Source organism: Melanostigma gelatinosum, assembly GCF_949748355.1.
Source record: "Melanostigma gelatinosum genome assembly, chromosome: 24".
Taxonomy (NCBI): Eukaryota; Metazoa; Chordata; class Actinopteri; order Perciformes; family Zoarcidae; genus Melanostigma; species Melanostigma gelatinosum.
In genome coordinates, this window is record NC_136657.1 from 892358 (window position 1) to 910692 (window position 18335).

Sequence of the window (18335 nt, forward strand, 5' to 3'; positions counted from 1 at the left end):
CCAATAATCTTTAGCTAGAAGCCGTTTCCTTAATTTGTCCTCCCAGAAGAGGTGCACTTTTCCATTTTATGTCCCGACCCCTCACACGTCGGCACATCATTGACATGAATAGTAAACATAAACTTCTTAAAAAGTGAAATGAGGAAAATTGTCTTCACTCTTCCAAATATGGTTAGAAATGAAACTCATTAACAGATCTGTCCGATTCCGTGCAACATACTGTACACAATACAGAGGAGTGTGTGGGATGCAGGACATCTCACGGTGCACTAATCCCTCCTTAAGAGCTCGTCTGCTTACATTAAATAAAATGTATCTACAGTAGATCTCCCAGCAAGGCCAACACCATGTTACTCTTGCTGTTTCTACCTGTCAGTCATATGTTTGTGTGCATATGGTTTGGACAGATCAGCAAACAACTGCCTGCTCAGCATCTGCATGTCATCACTGTCAGATGAATATGTGGATGCACCATGATGGAAGGACTGCAGGGGAAATGACAAGATAATGGAAGCAGGTGCAAGGCACAGAGAGCAGAATTACTGTTTATTTATTTTTGTTATGCCATAAAACTGCAACATTTTGGGCAGATTTAGCTCCAGTTTGTCGTTTTTACTGTAAATGACTTCCCTTTCGTGCATTTAAAAAGAGGCAACAGGGAGGAGGAGTCAGTGGAATTAAAAATGAAAAAAAGATTTCAGGCAAAACCGTGCATATTTTAAAGGATCTCATTTGCGATTGTTCTCCGACAAAACAATAAAACCAATTTCCTGCATTTGTACCATGACATGTTCCAGGAATCCTGGATGCTATTTGGAACAGGCAGGAGGAGTGGATTAGGGAGGGATGCTGTACATCTTTGACTTTCATTTAAAATGACATTTCATCCTGATGAACTGTGCAGTTTGTTGAAAACAAAAGCCAAAGATTGAAATGATTGAATGAGGAAGGCTGTTTGGACATGGGGCTGTACACGACCAAATGTTTGTTTTTCTACATGAACATGCAGATTCCTGGAAGTTAGGCATGTCCAGCTCTCTCACTCGATGTCAGACAACAACTCGGTGAGAATTACCATCATCTTCAAACAGTCTCTCTGGCGTGAATCTCACACCTGCCCGGCCATTTTCCCCCTCTCTGCTAAAGATGGCGAAGGAAGGAAACCTTTTCTTTACACCAGAATGAGCTGAGCTGAGCTGCACTGGAGGAAAATACGACGATACATTTAATCAGAGATCAATGTCTTACCAGTTATTACCCCTCGTGCAATAGCAGTGCAGACCTGAGCAGGTTTAAAATGCAAAAGATGTCACACCTTTTTCCCCAGGAAACACACACTCACACAAATACAAACACACAGCAGCATTACTGCAAAGATATTGTCCAACCTTGTATTTTCTAGTGAAAGACTTCATGCATTTGGTCCACATGGGCCTAACAGCCACTGTGGACATTGGCATGTCATCTGTGAGCAGGTATAACACAGGTATAACAGGTATAACACACACAAGGTCACCCCATGTTAAACCAGCAGCCTGTTTGAAGGCACAGTTCACGATGCACCTCTTTTGCACCCAGTGTCACCAAGAATGAATACAAGCACAAACAAAATCACAGCATTAGCAGCGCTGTATCTCTATAAAAAAAGAAAATGCAAGGCACAAACCCCACTCAACCCCCCCCCCCCCCCCACACACACACACACAGCACCCCCTTTTTCCCCTTTTCCCTCAACATCCACATCCAGATATCTCCACCACCATCTTGTGGCTGCTCGGATAGCGATGCGCGCAGAGAGCTGCTGGCAGGTGCCCGTCTCTGCTGCGGCTCGTCCACGCACACACACACACACACACACACACACACACACACACACACACACACACACACACACACACACACACACACACACACACACACACACACACACACACACACACACACACACACACACACACACGACTTGTGGTAAAAATGTAATGAAATAAAAACACAGGTGTGAAATGGGTTGAAATGCTTCGTTATGTTGAGGGAAAGCACTTTGTGCCGCCAGTTCACAACGGCCTCTCGTGTCCGTCCGCTGGCATTAAAGTTAACCGAGCTGTTGCTTTGGCACCGAGTTTGGTCAAAGCAGTGTGCGCGCGCGTGTGTGTGTGTGTGTGTGTGCGCGCGCACAGGGACAACACTGATTTACATAATTAATAAAAAGCCTGGTGTGTGATCAGCGTCTGCACTGCTGGCTGGTTGCAACCTGCCATTCTTTCATCCATTTACAAATGAACAAATCACCAACTGGAGTCGGATGCAAATAATCCGCCTGTGCTGCTGCGGAGCTGTTCTCACCAAACACCGTCATTATGCCTGTTTTTCGAATATTTTTCTCAGAAGTTGTGATTGTCAAAATGACTATGATCCGGTTGATGTGGTCAGTGGATGTCTGTTGATGAACTCCCTGTGGATTTATGCGCCTTTGTGAGAATAAAGCGCCGTGAGAGGAAGAGGAGAAGTGGGGGAGGACGAGGGGAGGGGGGGGGGTCAGCGCCTAAACAAAACCGCACAGAAATTCAGCCGCTCGTATGAATTTGTGTCTGTTTTCCTGCTGGAGTAAACGTGTTAAGGCTCAGATCGCGTCCAGCCGGCGGAACACTTACCTCAGCCGCTCACTCTTTTATGTAAGTCCCGACTTCGGGCGGAACACACGCCACATAGAGGGGAAAAACACAATTAAGTCCACCTCCAGCCTCCTGCACAATCCAAAGTAAGAAGCGCAGTCCCGATTGTGCTGAAAGGCAGCCCGGCGGTACGTCCTGTGTGTGCGCGTGGCGGCTTTATCGGCACAGAAGATGTTTCAATGAGTCATTGCAGAGGCTCTGGAAACGGTGCTGAATCTAATTGCGCTCATAGAGCGAGTGTATTGCGAGGACAAGATTAGTGTTAGAGAAACCAGGTCTCTCTCTCTCTCTCTCTCTCTCGCTCTCTCGCTCTCTCTCTCTCTTGCTTGCCATTGGACTACACCGCCTCAAATTTACTAAGCGTGCAGCCAATAGATTGCCGCATTCTCTCAATCACCGTTAACCAGCAGCTGTGTTGTGGCAGCTCTGGCATGGAGCATGGAAGACAGGCAAAGGCTGCTTCTGTGACTCCCAAGGGTCCCTGAGAGCACCAGAGACATGAGGGATTCTTTACTTTACTGTGACGTGAACACATTGGTGAACATGCCTATTTATAAGTCCATAATGGAGCAAGGACAATGAAGATGTGCCGTGTAAAAAGTGTGGACAAAAGGGCCCCTCATCACCCATCAGCCTGACTTGTTTCTTTTAACCAATGCAAACAACAACAATGTGTTTTTCTTCAAATGTTCCCTAACTTTTCATCCAACCTCATTAAAAGTTATGAGCATTTAACTGTTGTGAATTTCATACTAATGCCTCTATATGGGCTCCATAATTAAACAAAACCACCGGTGAGAAGATTGACTATTTCTATCGTTATTCTTACTGCTGGTCATCGGGCCCGCTGGAGGGAAGGGAGGCACGGGAGAACCAGAACCAGGACTGAGTCTGTGTCTGATCCAGCTGCAGTAACATACAAGGTTTTCTGAAGGGATTCTGGTGCGCAGAAATACTGCCGCTTCACAGACACAAACTTCCTCATAGCTTTGAGCACACATACATAGTACACTGCAACCCACAAACTGGGCTTGCACATGCGATGAACGTGACTAAATAAACCCTTTTGTTTGGAATATAGAGTGCCGGACGCAGACCAGTGAAAGAGAATTTAGTGTTGGGTAAAAAGTCCTCTTAACACTCATCACAGATATGGAGCAGACAGGGAATCTATTGTGTTTAAGCATGTTTTACAGCTGGAGTCTGACACCCCAAACATAAGCCATTTCCTCTTGCGGACTTCAATGACTGTCCTTGCACTCCCTCCTGTGTGAGTCTGTGTGAAGTAAATCTATTGGCTTCTTTATGCAATTCACACACACGTTTTATTTGATCTCAAGAAAGATCAATTCATAATCCACAGGCGATATATCCCTTCAACAGCCTGCAGTTACATTTTGATCATGATAAAAAGGCTGGTAATGGAAGCTAAAGTTCAAATAGGATTTCATATGATATCGAGGTCATTTCAAATCAACATGAAAAAAATCATCAATCCTTATGATGTCAGTGAATACAGACCTGCGGATGAGAGCCCCCCCCCCCCCCCCCCTTCGAAACCGTTGTTTGTTCCCTCTCCCCACATCACAGCCCTCAGCGGTCGGGGGTCTCCTCCTCGCCTCTGAAGTATCAGCTTCAGTCAGCGGCTCGGCCCAGATCCACTGGGCGACTTTCATAAGACTGATGAGGGGATGTCACCGCCGCCTGGGCCCAGATCTAATGTTCAGCAGCATTACGACTCCGCCTGACTGCTGGCAGTGCACCTCTGAGCATGACACGCCTGGCCTTTCTCCTCCTGTATTAGGTATGCTGCATGACGGAGCCGTCAGTGAGGATTTCATCATCACAGCAACACCCAGAGTGGAAGTTTTTGTAGAAGTATTGCAAATGTGCTTAAATTGTCTCCCAGATTTCATAAAATAAGGCCATTATTGAACTACACAACACAGGAGCTGCTGGTCTACTGCTGCATCGACCGGTTAGTTTGATTTATTGTGGGATTTTTGGATTCAAACTAGCGTTGTGGCCACAGCAGTACACTGCTTAGCTACTCGTATTGGTCTGCTTCTCCAAGCTGGAGCGTGCCAATCCCCATCTGCTGTGTAATACTGACTATACGAATGTATATACTGTATATGTGGCAGCGTCAACATGCAGAAACCTACAGGTCATGTCTCGTGGGATTTGGACGTGTTGGGAAGATAGCATTTTGCCAATACTTTGACCAAAATGTCTCTTTAGTGCATGAGGAACATCACTGGGAACCTTCGGAATGAAATGAAAACCTAAAAATATATATGATTGGCCCGGTCCTAAATGTATGTATTTTATAAAGTTTACACTGAAAATGAATCATTTCAACGCTAGTTCAGTGAACTCAACAGTTTAAAACGGGCAAGCTGCTTTTTATTTTTACGTAACTAAATAAGTGGTGAAAATGAAAGCAGCTACACCGATTGTAAGTCGCTTGTCCCATAAACACTGGATCCTACATTTCCCATGATGCAACCAACCGCCCACATCCTTCAGATTCCACTCTTTCAGTACGTAACACAGGCTTGCTGTTAAACCTGTAACTTTCAAACCTAATCTGATACAATCCTGATGACATCACTGTGACATCATCAAGATTAAGCATCAGAGACACAAAGACAACACACAACTGACGGATACATGCCTTTGACAGTCAGCAGTGTAGGCAGCTCCGTCACATCTGTGCGGCATAGATGCAGCTGTGGATTGGGTGTGTGTGGATGGATAGAGTGTGGCCGTGTGCTCTCAAGCAGAATGAAGAAACTGTCAGACCTGCGGACTTACAGCAGCACCACAAGTCGAGGGCAAGAAGTGTGCCGTTTAATACTTCACAGAGGACAAGCTCGCCCCTGATGATGTCAGTAACCGCATGCAGAGAAACAGAGATGGGGTGAGAGCGAGGAGATCTGAGACAGCGAGGACTCCTCTCTTCCTCTGTGTTTAAGCACAGACGAAGTCCTGTCGCCTCGGGGTAGCAAACAACACATAAAGGCGGTAAAGGGGCCGCAGAGGCATGACGATGGGATTCTCCAGGAGCAGCTCGCTCTCTGGTGTCGACGCATGGAGACGAGGACAAGGCCTCTTCAGTGAATACTTAGCATCGTCACTGTGTTGATGCAATAAAGGCGGAGCTGATGGCTTCTTTTTCCTGCCTTTTTTAAAAACCATTATCTTTAAAAGAGCAATCAGTAACATTTTACAGTCTCTTCCCACAGAACAGCCATACTCTACCAGTGATCAATGCCAGTCACTTCAAGAACCAACAGGAGGAGATTCTGTGTATTTGCTGGACTTTCACGAGCCTGTACTGATAAAACCAGGTGGCAACCTCCAGTTCTGAAAAGGGAAGCTGGAAGTGGCTTAAACTTGCATTCATTCTGACTGCTGTTGGGCAGGTGGCACCTTGCATGGTAGCCCCTAGCCCATGGTAGTACGAATGGGTGAATGATGACATGTAGTGTTAAAGCGCTTTGAGTGGTCAGAAGACTAGAAAAGCAAATCATTTACCAATTCTAATGGCCATCAGGAGGCGACTCTTCTGGTTGCAAAACAAAGTCCGAAGTCTATGAGAAAATGACGTTACTTCTCACTTTAAATATTATCGTAGTAAACATTGCAAACACGAGTATAAAGCATTGAATACTTTAGGGCGGGGCTACCTTGTGATTGACAGGTTGCTACGACAGCGTTGTTAGGTCCGGGAGTTCTCCATGTCTGAGAGCTTTACCCCTTCCAATGTGTGTTTGCACTTCACTTTGTAAAGTAACAAATGTGTTATTCAGCGTTTGGTTAAGCTCCTCCCTCTCAAAACTATTGGCCTGGATTTGGCTCCATAGTCACACTTTATTTTCATGAAGACATCACAGGAATAAGAGTCCAGAAGATGCTAATCAGTAAGCTCCAAACAGCAACAAAGGAAGACGTACCGACAACCAGCAGAGAAAAGTCAAGATAATAAATACTAATCAGACAACAATACGCAGGTGGGCAGACATGAGGGCAGGCTGAAAGCTGATTGGTGGATGAAAGGAAATAGAGGAAGGCTGACGAGACTAATGCAACAGAGGAGAAAGAAAAAAAGGAGGGAAAATGACAAATAAAGCAGGAAACAGAAATGTTAATAAACGCTCTTACATAATAATAACCAAGAAGTTGTACGTTTCTGGTGTGTGTTAACCCTTTCTGTGTTTTATATTTTCTCCTTTTCTTCCGTCTTTTTTATTGTGATTTGCCAGAGCTATTTCCACTCTCTGTGTTTTGCATTGATATTTTCACCCTTCCCTCTCCTTGACCTGTTATTGACCCCCACCTCTCAAACAGAGAAGTGCACCTCGCAGACGTCCCGTGTCACCCTGAGTCTCATGAGTTTGGATTGATGTGGCCCACAGTTTCTCGCTGACCTCAGGCCGCAGAATTTCCCCGGTGCTCCGTTGACCAATAGGGCTTTTGATCTTTATCGTAAATGACAGCTGCCACGGTGGACTGGGCTACAGACAGATGGGTCGCCACGGATCACAATATGTCCATGCGGTTACGCGGTTACGGGTGATGACCGAAGCGTAGCTTACCGTCCAGTGCGTTGCCAACGTAATTTGGCATTATGCAGTATTGCTAAATAATAACATGTTATAACAACAATATTATCAATCTGTGTGGGGATAGCGTTAAGCCGCCGACACAGCAGCGGTAAAACCTTTCTGCACAGGCTGCTCTCCTGTGTTATTTGTATCACTCTATGATATATTATAGAATCAGAATCAGCTTTATTGCCCATGTATGCGTACACATACATGGAATCTCCGGTTTCCACTTCGCTCTCAATGTACATACACAAGCTTACAATAAACAAGAAAATATATATAAAAAATAAACAATGGGAAACAAAACAAAAAGTAGAACAGATGTATGTATAAAGGGTATGTAACCTATGACCTATAACCAGGAATCAACACCAACAAGTCAGACAGGGTGTGAGCTCGTGCAGGACAGATGTTGCGATCAGAATGATTATACATTTTATGCGGCAGGATAAAGAGACACATGTTTTGACCTAAAACTATGCAATATTACCTCATTGCGGATCTTTAATATTCCTATAGATAATACCCCAAAAGCAACTCCTGGCATCTTGGCAAGATGTCACAATGGGGTCTTCTGCCAAAGACTCTTTTCTTTCAATTTCTTACTCTGTCAATACTATGTCAGGATGTGTAATTCCTCTCCTGTTTGAACTCTTGTATGTACAGGACAGTCCTTTTATGCATGCAAAGGACTCTGCCGCTCCACCACCAACACTGGTCCCGCGGGACGTCCCCCATAAAACATGATAGTGTGGCTGTGATTTTATATGAGCAGTCCGACTCAATGTGACTTAGTAGCTTGACTTTATGATATGTATTGAAATAACGTATTCATTAAGGACAGCACACATGAATTAAGGCAAAAGACTGCATCACCTGAAATGGGATTTGAACCATTAACTCATTGCTTGCTGGTAACATTTTACTGATCCTGTTATATGCTGTCACACTGTCACACCTATCCTGCTCCCTCAATCTGTTTCTCTGTGGTTATGCTGACTGAAGCTCAGTAGGGATGCTTTCCTCCTTTGTCTTTTCTTTTGTCACGTTCGTGCCATGTATTCTAGCAGCTTGGGGTTTAAAATGAAACTTCTGCTAAGTCATTTGGGTAATTGCTCAAATCTTTCGTTATATTTATTTCTTCATTGTGTCTTCACCCGCTGATCTTTCTTGCCCGACTCTGCATTTATAATTGTGACATTTGAAGTTGATTCATTCATTACAGCACATAAACCTCTAACAATCCATCCTAACTTTGAATTAGTCCATTATGTTGCTCTACATCGTGCTTCTGGGTTGTAATGAAGGGAAAACTGTCACGGGAGTTCACAGATAGGACCCAAAAGCAAGACCACAGGAGACAGAAGTGAATGTTCAACAGGTTTTATTTATAGACAGGTGGGTGCAGGTGTGGAGCCCGTGGTCCGACACCCGAGTGGCAGATCGACGGTGTGAGTCCCGTGGCTCGACACCGGAGGCCTGGCAGCTTGACGGCGATTGTAGTCCGTTTAACCCCAGGCGGGTAGAGCGACAGATCGACGGTGTGAGTCCCGTGGCTCGACACTGGAGGGCTGGTGAGTTGACGGCGTGAAGTCCCGTGGCTCGATACTGGAGTCGACAGAGTGTAATCCGTAGACCACAACGAGAGCAGAGCGGCGGAGCGCATCCACAAACACAAGGAGGGCAGAGCGGCGGAGTGTAATCCACAGACACAAGGAGGGCAGAGCGGCGGAGTGTAATCCACAGACACAAGGAGGGCAGAGGATGCCACGGGGTTTCAGCCGGTTAAAGACGGTACGACCTGACACTCCCAGACTGCAGGGCCAGAGCTTATATAGTGGCAGGATACTCATTAAGGGGCCCTGAGTCTGGTGTGTCAGGCTGCAGGAGGTGATCAGCTTGAGTGTCCTCAGCCGTGCACGATTAAGGGTGCGGCCCTGGGAGGTATCTGAAGGCAGAGGACAAACAGAGCACATGGTACACCACAACAGACAGGGGAATGACAGGACACATGAGGAGAGGAGATCAGGGGACACACACATCGGGTCAGACAGGGATCCTGGATCCTGACAGTACCCCCCCCTTAAGGAACAGATTCCAGACGTAACACAAGACACAACACAGGGCGGGTGGAGGGGGTCCGGAGGAGGGATGTCCCCACAGCTACAAGGCCGACTAGGGTGGGCGGCGGGGGTCCGGAGGAGGGGTGACAGGATCTGACCCGCCACGGGGCCGCCGAAGAGCGTCGGCCACCGGTGCTCCGGCGGACGGCCGGGAGGGCAGAAGGGCTCCGGACACGGGTGCTCCGGCGTACGGCCGGGCGGGCGGAAGGGCTCCGGACACGGGTGCTCCGGCGGACGGCCGGGCGGGCGGAAGGGCTCCGGACACGGGTGCTCCGGCGGACGGCCGGGCGGGCGGAAGGGCTCTGGAGAATAGGATGCTGGTGCCGCAGTGGCAGGTACTGGAGGTCTCTGCTGGTCCGCGACGGCAGCGGGCACTGGAGGTCGCTGCTGCTCAGAGACGGCAGCGGGCACTGGAGGTCGCTGCTGCTCAGAGACGGCAGCGGGCACTGGAGGTCGCTGCCGCTCAGAGACGGCAACTGGAGGTCGTTGCGCCTCTGGGACGGCGGCCGGGTGTGGGAGAGGCTGCGGCACGGAGGCGGCGACAGGAACTGGAGCGGACTGCGGCGCTGAGGCGGCAGGAACTGGAGCGGGCTGCGGCGCTGAGGCGGCAGGAACTGAAGCGGGCTGCGGCGTAGAGGCGGCAGCGGCAGGAACTGGCGTAGAGGTGGCAGCGGCAGGAACTGGAGCTGGCGCTGCGGCGGCAGGAACTGGCGCTGCGGCGGTAGGAACTGGAGCTGCGGCGGCAGGAACTGGCGCTGCGGCGGCAGGAACTGGCGCTGCGGCGGCAGGAACTGGCGCTGGCCCTGCGGCGGCAGGAACTGGAGCTGGCCCTGCGGCGGCAGGAACTGGAGCTGGCCCTGCGGCGGCAGGACCAGAGAGCGGCTCTGGCTCCGCGGCCGCGAGGTCCGGGGATAGCTGCGGCTCCGAGACCACAGCTGGGACTGGAGGTCGCTGCTGCTCCGGGACGGCAGCGGCAGGACCTGGAGGTCGCTGCTGCTCCGGGACGGCAGCGGCGGGAACTGGAGGTCGCTGCTGCTCCGGGACGGCAGCGGCGGGAACTGGCGGTCGCTGCTGCTCTGGGACGGCAGCCGCGGGAGCTGGAGGTCGCTGCTGCACTGCGACGGCAGCGGCGGGACCTGGAGGTTGCTGCTGCTCCGGGACGGCAGCGGCGGGAACTGGAGGTCGCTGCTGCACTGCGACTGCGGCGGCCGGGACTGGAGGTCGCCACGGTATGGAGACAGCGGCGGCCGGGACTGGAGGTCGCCGCGGTACGGAGACGGCGGCGGCCGGGACTGGCGAAAGCTGTGCCGCAGAGGCGGTAGGAACCGGAGCTAGCTGCGGCGAAGAGGTGACAGGAACTGGAGCCGGCTGCAATGCAGTCTGACTACGGGGAGCCGGAGTCGACCGGGCCACTGAGTGTTCCGCTACCCTTGCATGGCTCAGTCTCCGGCTGAGAAGGCGCTTGACCATATACTCAGAGTTCCCCAGAGGGTCAAAAACTCTCATCAGAGCAGTCACAAAGTCCACATACCCCACAGTATTAGGCTGGTCGCTGCTCACTGTGTACATGGCCCAGTCCAAAGCCCTTCCCCGCAGTAAGCAGACCACGTAAGACACCTTGGACCTGTCTGAGGCGAAAGTCAGGGGCTGTCGGTCAAACACCCGTTGGCATAGCAACAGGAAGCCTTGACACTTCCCCAGTGTTCCATCATAGGGACTCGGAGCCGGCACGGGGGATTCCCAGACCGGCAGAGCGAGGACAGGCGGGAATAGTGCGGGTGCTGGAACTGGTGGAGACTTGACTGTCCGGGCTAGTTCCTGCCCGCACCAGCCAACCCGAGAAACCTCAGCAGCGAAACGTCTCATCTTCTCCAGGGAACGTCTCGTCTCCTCCAGCAGCCTGGTAGTGCTGTACAGCGTAGCTGCTCCTGTGGTTGCTGGGTCCCCCTCAGAGACCTCAGCTTCCATGGATTGCAGGGCTTGACGCATCTCCATGAGCCTCTGCTGGTGTGCCTCCAGCTGCGTGCTATATCCGGCCAGCGTAGCTGCTCCTGTGGTTGCTGGGTCCATTATGGTCAGGTCGTTCTGTCCCGGGAGTTCACAGATAGGACCCAAAAGCAAGACCACAGGAGACAGAAGTGAATGTTCAACAGGTTTTATTTATAGACAGGTGGGTGCAGGTGTGGAGCCCGTGGTCCGACACCCGAGTGGCAGATCGACGGTGTGAGTCCCGTGGCTCGACACCGGAGGCCTGGCAGCTTGACGGCGATTGTAGTCCGTTTAACCCCAGGCGGGTAGAGCGACAGATCGACGGTGTGAGTCCCGTGGCTCGACACTGGAGGGCTGGTGAGTTGACGGCGTGAAGTCCCGTGGCTCGATACTGGAGTCGACAGAGTGTAATCCGTAGACCACAACGAGAGCAGAGCGGCGGAGCGCATCCACAAACACAAGGAGGGCAGAGCGGCGGAGTGTAATCCACAGACACAAGGAGGGCAGAGCGGCGGAGTGTAATCCACAGACACAAGGAGGGCAGAGGATGCCACGGGGTTTCAGCCGGTTAAAGACGGTACGACCTGACACTCCCAGACTGCAGGGCCAGAGCTTATATAGTGGCAGGATACTCATTAAGGGGCCCTGAGTCTGGTGTGTCAGGCTGCAGGAGGTGATCAGCTTGAGTGTCCTCAGCCGTGCACGATTAAGGGTGCGGCCCTGGGAGGTGTCTGAAGGCAGAGGACAAACAGAGCACATGGTACACCACAACAGACAGGGGAATGACAGGACACATGAGGAGAGGAGATCAGGGGACACACACATCGGGTCAGACAGGGATCCTGGATCCTGACAAAAACGACACGAAGATGCGTTCCTTGTGCCCTTTAACTCATCCAGTTTATAGGGGGAACCGTTTAGTTCACAGCACATTATTTGTAATACTGTAACACACTAGCTGAGAGAGTAAGGCACCCATCAGAATGCTGACAGGCTTTTCTTCATGGCAGAATGTTCATTTATACCCTCCACCCTAATGCATCTCGCTTGGAACCTCAACTGAGATGGGCTCAAGAACCGAGACGTTGTGATGGTACCATCCACAACCTTTGCTCATTGAAAGCTGAACATAGCCATTGTAATGTGTAACTGACATCAACTTGAGTGTGCAATGGAATCAAATGTTATGAATACATATGGGCCAGCAATTTCCAGCAGCATATCATTTGATAATGATCAGTTGTTCATGTGGTGTGGCATGAATGTCCTGGACTTTCTATAAAACGTCAGGCTCCCGTGACGGTTTACCTACTGAATTGGGGAGCAGCCTTTAGAGGAACACCTCCAAACGCTTAGCACAGACTACTGAAAAAAGAAATCCCAGAATGCAAAAGTGGACTGTGGAGAAAAGACTCCAGTCCATGACCTTGCCCTGTGAAATGTAGGTCCTGCCTCGCAGCACTCTGGTCACTGGCGGCGGTCGCTGAGAGCCCATTAGTCTCTGGCAGGCGGTGAGGACGCTGCAACTCTCACTGGTTTGAGGAATTTTGTTTAATCACATAAAATCATAAGCAGTGTGCATTAGTTTGTGTAATCACGCATGTGTGAGTCAGCAGAGCGAGGAAACAAACTATGTCAAATGTTCATTAGATCTGCATTAGAGCACTATCTGTCGGACAGTAAGTGACAGGGTGGAGGGCCACATTCACACAGCTGCCATGTTGGATAAAGATGGATTATTTGTTTGGCAGAAAAGTAATCACATGAGCAGCACACACACAACGGCACATGAGCAGCATCCACAAGGACATGTGTTCAACACCCGGCTTTTATTCCTTCGTCAGTGAATACAAGTGACTCCATTGATGCTTGATTTACTTTTTCTGGTTGTTCTTGACTTCAGCAACCATGCAAGACATCGCTCATCACTGCTACACATTTTGTTGAGTGAAAAAAAATAGCTTTTGTCTCTTTTTAACAGTACATCAACAACTCATGGCTTTTAACAAGAGGCGTGAAAGATCATGGTTGGGTTTAAAATGGCGGCTCTGTCAATGTGAAGGGGACCTGTGTCATCATGGTGACAATTCAGTCCGGTGAAGTCCAGTTAGGGAGGAGATCCATGTGGATGAGTGGGTCAAACAAACACAGGACTTTCACTCAGGAGGCCCCCGTTTGTGTACTGTGTAAAACCAAGAGTCAACATTGACTTATTTAAATAACATCAACAAGTGTACTTATTTTGTTGCCTTTCAATTTACAATTTAAAGCTCATGTTTAAAACTACTAACGTGATCTGTGAGAAAATAGGTTTCCCTTAAAACGTCATCGAGAATGCAGTAAAGTTGTATTCTAAACTAATTTTGTCGGAGACAGTTGGACTTCTGAGGAGAAGTGTAGTAAATGGAGGATGAGCTTGTTTTGGCCTGTCTGTCCTACACTTTGTAAATCGTACACACACAATCATTGCGAAGACCTTAGTTCTTCGTGAAGCTCATAGAGGCTCAGCGTGTGTTCTCAGGGTCAACAGGGCAAATGAAATTACATCTCCGAGAGAGAAATGATGCTTCTGGTTGGAATGCCAGTTCAGGAATAGTTCAGCTTTTATGGAGAATTCGTGCTCTGAGTGCCTTCTCATTAGCATGAGTGATGGAAACTCCTTCTGATTTTACAGTTGGACTTGAATTCATTTTCACTGCCTCTCCATGCAAATACTCGTTTCCACCCCCGCCGAACAGTTTGAAGAGCTTTTTCAGGCACTTTTTTAAAAAGCAGGACGGGGTCTGCTGGAGGAGGACCATGCTGAGTTTACAGCTCTGCACGGCTGACCTCCACTGTGGAGCCATCACACCACACACACACACACACACACACACACACACACACACACACACACACACACACACACACACACACACACACACACACAACGGCAAGCGGATTTACCTGCTGAGTATCTGTCTTTTTTACCACTTCTTTTTCTATTGCATTAGTATTAGAGTGCTTTATTTTTCAGATCTGTCATTTAACAATAATTTCCCTTCTTTTTCCCAGAAAGAACAATGTAAATTCCTCGTAATAATAGGGAAAATATAGAATGCACTTTTAATTATTTCATTGCAATGGATAGCTTGTGTAAGTCACAAAGTCCTGCACAGCAGGTAAGCTTTACATAGAACATTGTTCATTGAAATTAGATGAAAAATTAATGATTTGTTACTTTTATCTTGTTTTTTCAACATATTTTCCATCATTATTAGTATGGCATTTTATCGTTATTGCCAGGAAACGTCATGGGAAACTGTTCTGTTAAGTCACTGAAATGATGGACAATTAACAAAAACATATAAAAACCTTAAACCTCCAGCTCTGAGATCTGCTCTGTATATTACACATGTGCGCTCGCTTGAGAAAATTCAGGATCCAAAAGGGAGAATTATCGACTTAGTATTTTGTTGGTTTGATGCTTATTCCTCTTACCTGTACCTGCCTGCTGATCACACCGAACTGCTATTTCATTTCATGTTAGCAGACTTTTCTTAGGGAGGAGATCATTCTGTCTTAAGTTTGCTCCAAATAATCAGTAGTGGATGCCATGGTGCCTTTTTAAGTCAACCCTGAAGCCGTGGTTGTGGAACTTAAATGAATGTTGAAGATGGTGGCAGAGCTACTTCCATCACCTTTGTAACATATCATCATGCATGTTTAATTCAACCATCCTGCCATTTCATCAGAATTTTTTGTTTTTCTTGTGCCATCCAGAAGGTGTTGTCTGTCTGCTGTCTGCCTGCTCACATATTCTCTTAGCTAAGCTTAGTTCAAGCAGCAAAGCCTTCTTAAATAACAGCACCTTCAGAGAGGAGCACTCCAGACGACAAAAGAGACCCTTCACCAAGGCCTCGAGCACCAAAGGCAGTTCCCACTGTGGGGGAAAGGGCACGCATCACTCGCCTCTGCCTCTTCACCCCCTGAAAGAACCATTTCACGACAGGGTGGCCAAAGGTCGGTCACCAGCAGAAAGAAACGGCTGCTGCATACACTTTAATAGTGTCACGAGACAGCTCTCTATCCACCCAACAAAAAAGGAGAGATTAGACCCAACTGCACAGCACAAGAGGTTCTAGTCTCCTTTCCTCACACCAGCGCTGGAACCCTGACCACTTTGGCACGCAGGACGTTTTCTAGTATGTAGGGCAGGTTGTATGGCACTGTCATACATTGCCCCCATTTAAGGGCACCCATTAATGCACTACATCTTGTTTCTCCACTGGAGAGGTACCCTAGGGCAATTGATGATGTTTTATTTACCATCGGGGCATCCAAGAGGGCAATTCTTTCTTTTTTATATACTGGAAGCGTACCCGAGACGGCAATTCATCATGTTTTTTCTACTGTATGGGCATCCAAGAGGCCACTTCCTCATGTTTTCTCCACTGAAAGGGCACCTATAGGGCACTTGATCATGCTTGCACCTGATCATGTGTTTTCTACTGGAAGGCCACCTGAGAGGGCACTTTATCGTGATTCCTGATCTGGAATGGTATCCTCTTCATCATGTTTTATCCACAATGGAGGCATCCAAGAGGGCGTTTCTTTCAACATGGTGGCACCAGGTGGGGCAGTCTACAGTGACACACCTACATAGCCTATCATCTTGCAGCTGTCTGTTTTTAAATGTGATTGTCTCTCTGCCTTCAGTACTCTCATGCTGTTGTTACTCGGACCCTTCTACCTCCCCATCACTGCCCAGTGTTTGCAGATTGATCAGCTCCCTCCTTTCATCAGCCTAACAGGACCAGCAGACTCATCAGCCACCACCAGTGTCTGGACTCCATGGGGGAATTCATTTGCTGCTCATGGCAGACGACACTGGATTACAAATCTCCCCAAAGAGTTTAAGCCTCATCAGCTTCACCAGGCTTCATTATCACATCGTCTGTTAGAATAATTGTTTGGACTTCACCATGTGGTTGAAACAAAGAGAGAGGCCTTGAAAGCTGAGATTGTGAAATCACGCCAAACCCCCGCAACAGGCGTCAAAATCTCTACTGAGTGTGAGATTTGGTTCAAACCACAACACTGGTGCCTCATTGGACGAGAGCCACGGGAACCCCAGGGAGTCGCTGTGACATAGCCATGACATCACCAACTCTAAACTGGTTGATTAAAGGATCGAAACTATATGTCATGGGAATACATTTGCAAACGTACGCGGCCATTACTTTATATATATATATATATATATATATATATATATATATATATATATATATATATAATGTCCAATGTTGCTTTTATACATTATCGTCAACCTCTTTTTCTTTAGACTCAGTTTAGAATTTGTGTAGTTTTCTTTTGGAGTTGAGGCTCAATTACAGTTTTGGCTTTATTGATGACATGACTTTATTGGTACTCAAATATGATGTTATTTCTTACACTTTGGAAGCAACATAACTACGGTTGCTAACCACTGAGGCTCATGACTTTTAGATCTCATCTACTCAAGATCAAACATAATTTTGAACAGTATTCATACAATAGTAATTAACTTCTGCTAATAAAGCAACATACTATCTGGTTTTCCTGAGACATGTTATGTGATGATCAGACCTCAATAAATGCTGCTGGTGTGTATGTCCCTGTTTGCATCTCTTTCTCTGAAGTTTGAGAGGGAGGACCGAAGTTTTATGAAACCAGATGGAGTACGAATGATTGGATCCTGATAAAGGCACATGGAAGTCCTGACGTGTATCTGTTGTTTGAGGACGAGACTATAATTTAATCCTGAGAAGAACACATTTTAAAATGTAGAAAGACTCAATTTGAGAACTATTTGTTCAGTTTGTACAATAAGAGAATGAAGTAGAGATTTCAGATAATAGGCCACAGGACAGATGGGTAATCGTGTGTGTTTATGGTATCCCAGATCAAAACATGCGAGCTCAGGAACAAGTGGAACATTTGGCTGCTGCTCAACACTGCTGCACAGTCTAAAGAGAGTGCTGTCATCTGACACTTTGATCTGAGCCGCAGTGGGATTTCCCTGACTGTTAAATCCAGAATGTGCTTATGGTTCAAAGCAGTCCGCACTGACCCCGTCACTTTCTATACAAATGAAATGCAGTGACTGGATATGGACTGTTCAGTATTCACTGAGGCCCACAGAAATGTTCTCCTCTCCGCCATGTATTTTTCAGCAGCATCGCTGTGGCCTAAATAAATGAATTTGTTTTATAGGAGTCTAAACCCCTGAAGCTAGTTGCCTCCTGGTCTGCTGCATGGAGGGTTATTATCCCACTTAAGTGTAGCAGGCCGGTCTATGGGTGGTCATAAAATACTGAGAATATTGGAGAGCATGAAGCAATGAAAGCTCCACTTAAAATGGACCCTCTATTCTTCTGGACCTGCATGCTATTTCACCCATTTACACCCATTCATATAGCACGTAAGGTACCGCCTGCCCAACATTCATATGGGGACAATACATGAGTATATATAAGAAGTCTCTGTCTGCAAACTCACAGTGTATCAGTGGAGACACGAGGTGGTCCTTCTTGTGATGCTGAGCACAGTCAGTGCGTAGTGAAAGCGTTGGGTTGTTAATGCATACAAACAAAGTTACATTACGATAGGCCTCAAATTTCCACAGAGAGACGCTGCTGTTTCTGGTCCTTTCCTTCTGTTTGCACAGAGCGATCTGCAGCTAATTTGTCTGTCGAAGACTGTTTCAGAGAGCATCCAGGGACTTCCAGCGAGCATCCAGGGACTTCCAGCATTACACTGCTGCATCAACTCGCAAACCATTCAATTGTTTCATTATCCTAAGCCTTAGAGAGCGACAAATCACTGCCACAACGTCTTCATCTTACACTCGCCAATATACGCTGTCAGTTCTTCCCTTTATTGTTAACTCCTCAATTTCAGCTTCACAGTGAAGC

At 47.8% G+C, this 18335-nt stretch overlaps 1 protein-coding gene across 1 annotated transcript in view; it reads right to left on the reverse strand.

The window, feature by feature from the left end:
* The window catches only part of nlgn4xa (neuroligin 4 X-linked a), a gene marked incomplete at its 3' end in the record, with an annotated part of 95223 nt that extends 92455 nt beyond the window's left edge, over positions 1-2768 (reverse strand). Inside the window, exon 1 of the mRNA XM_079296385.1 lies at positions 2652-2768. The remainder of the gene's footprint in view (positions 1-2651) is intronic.
* Positions 2769-18335: the final 15567 nt, after the last annotated feature.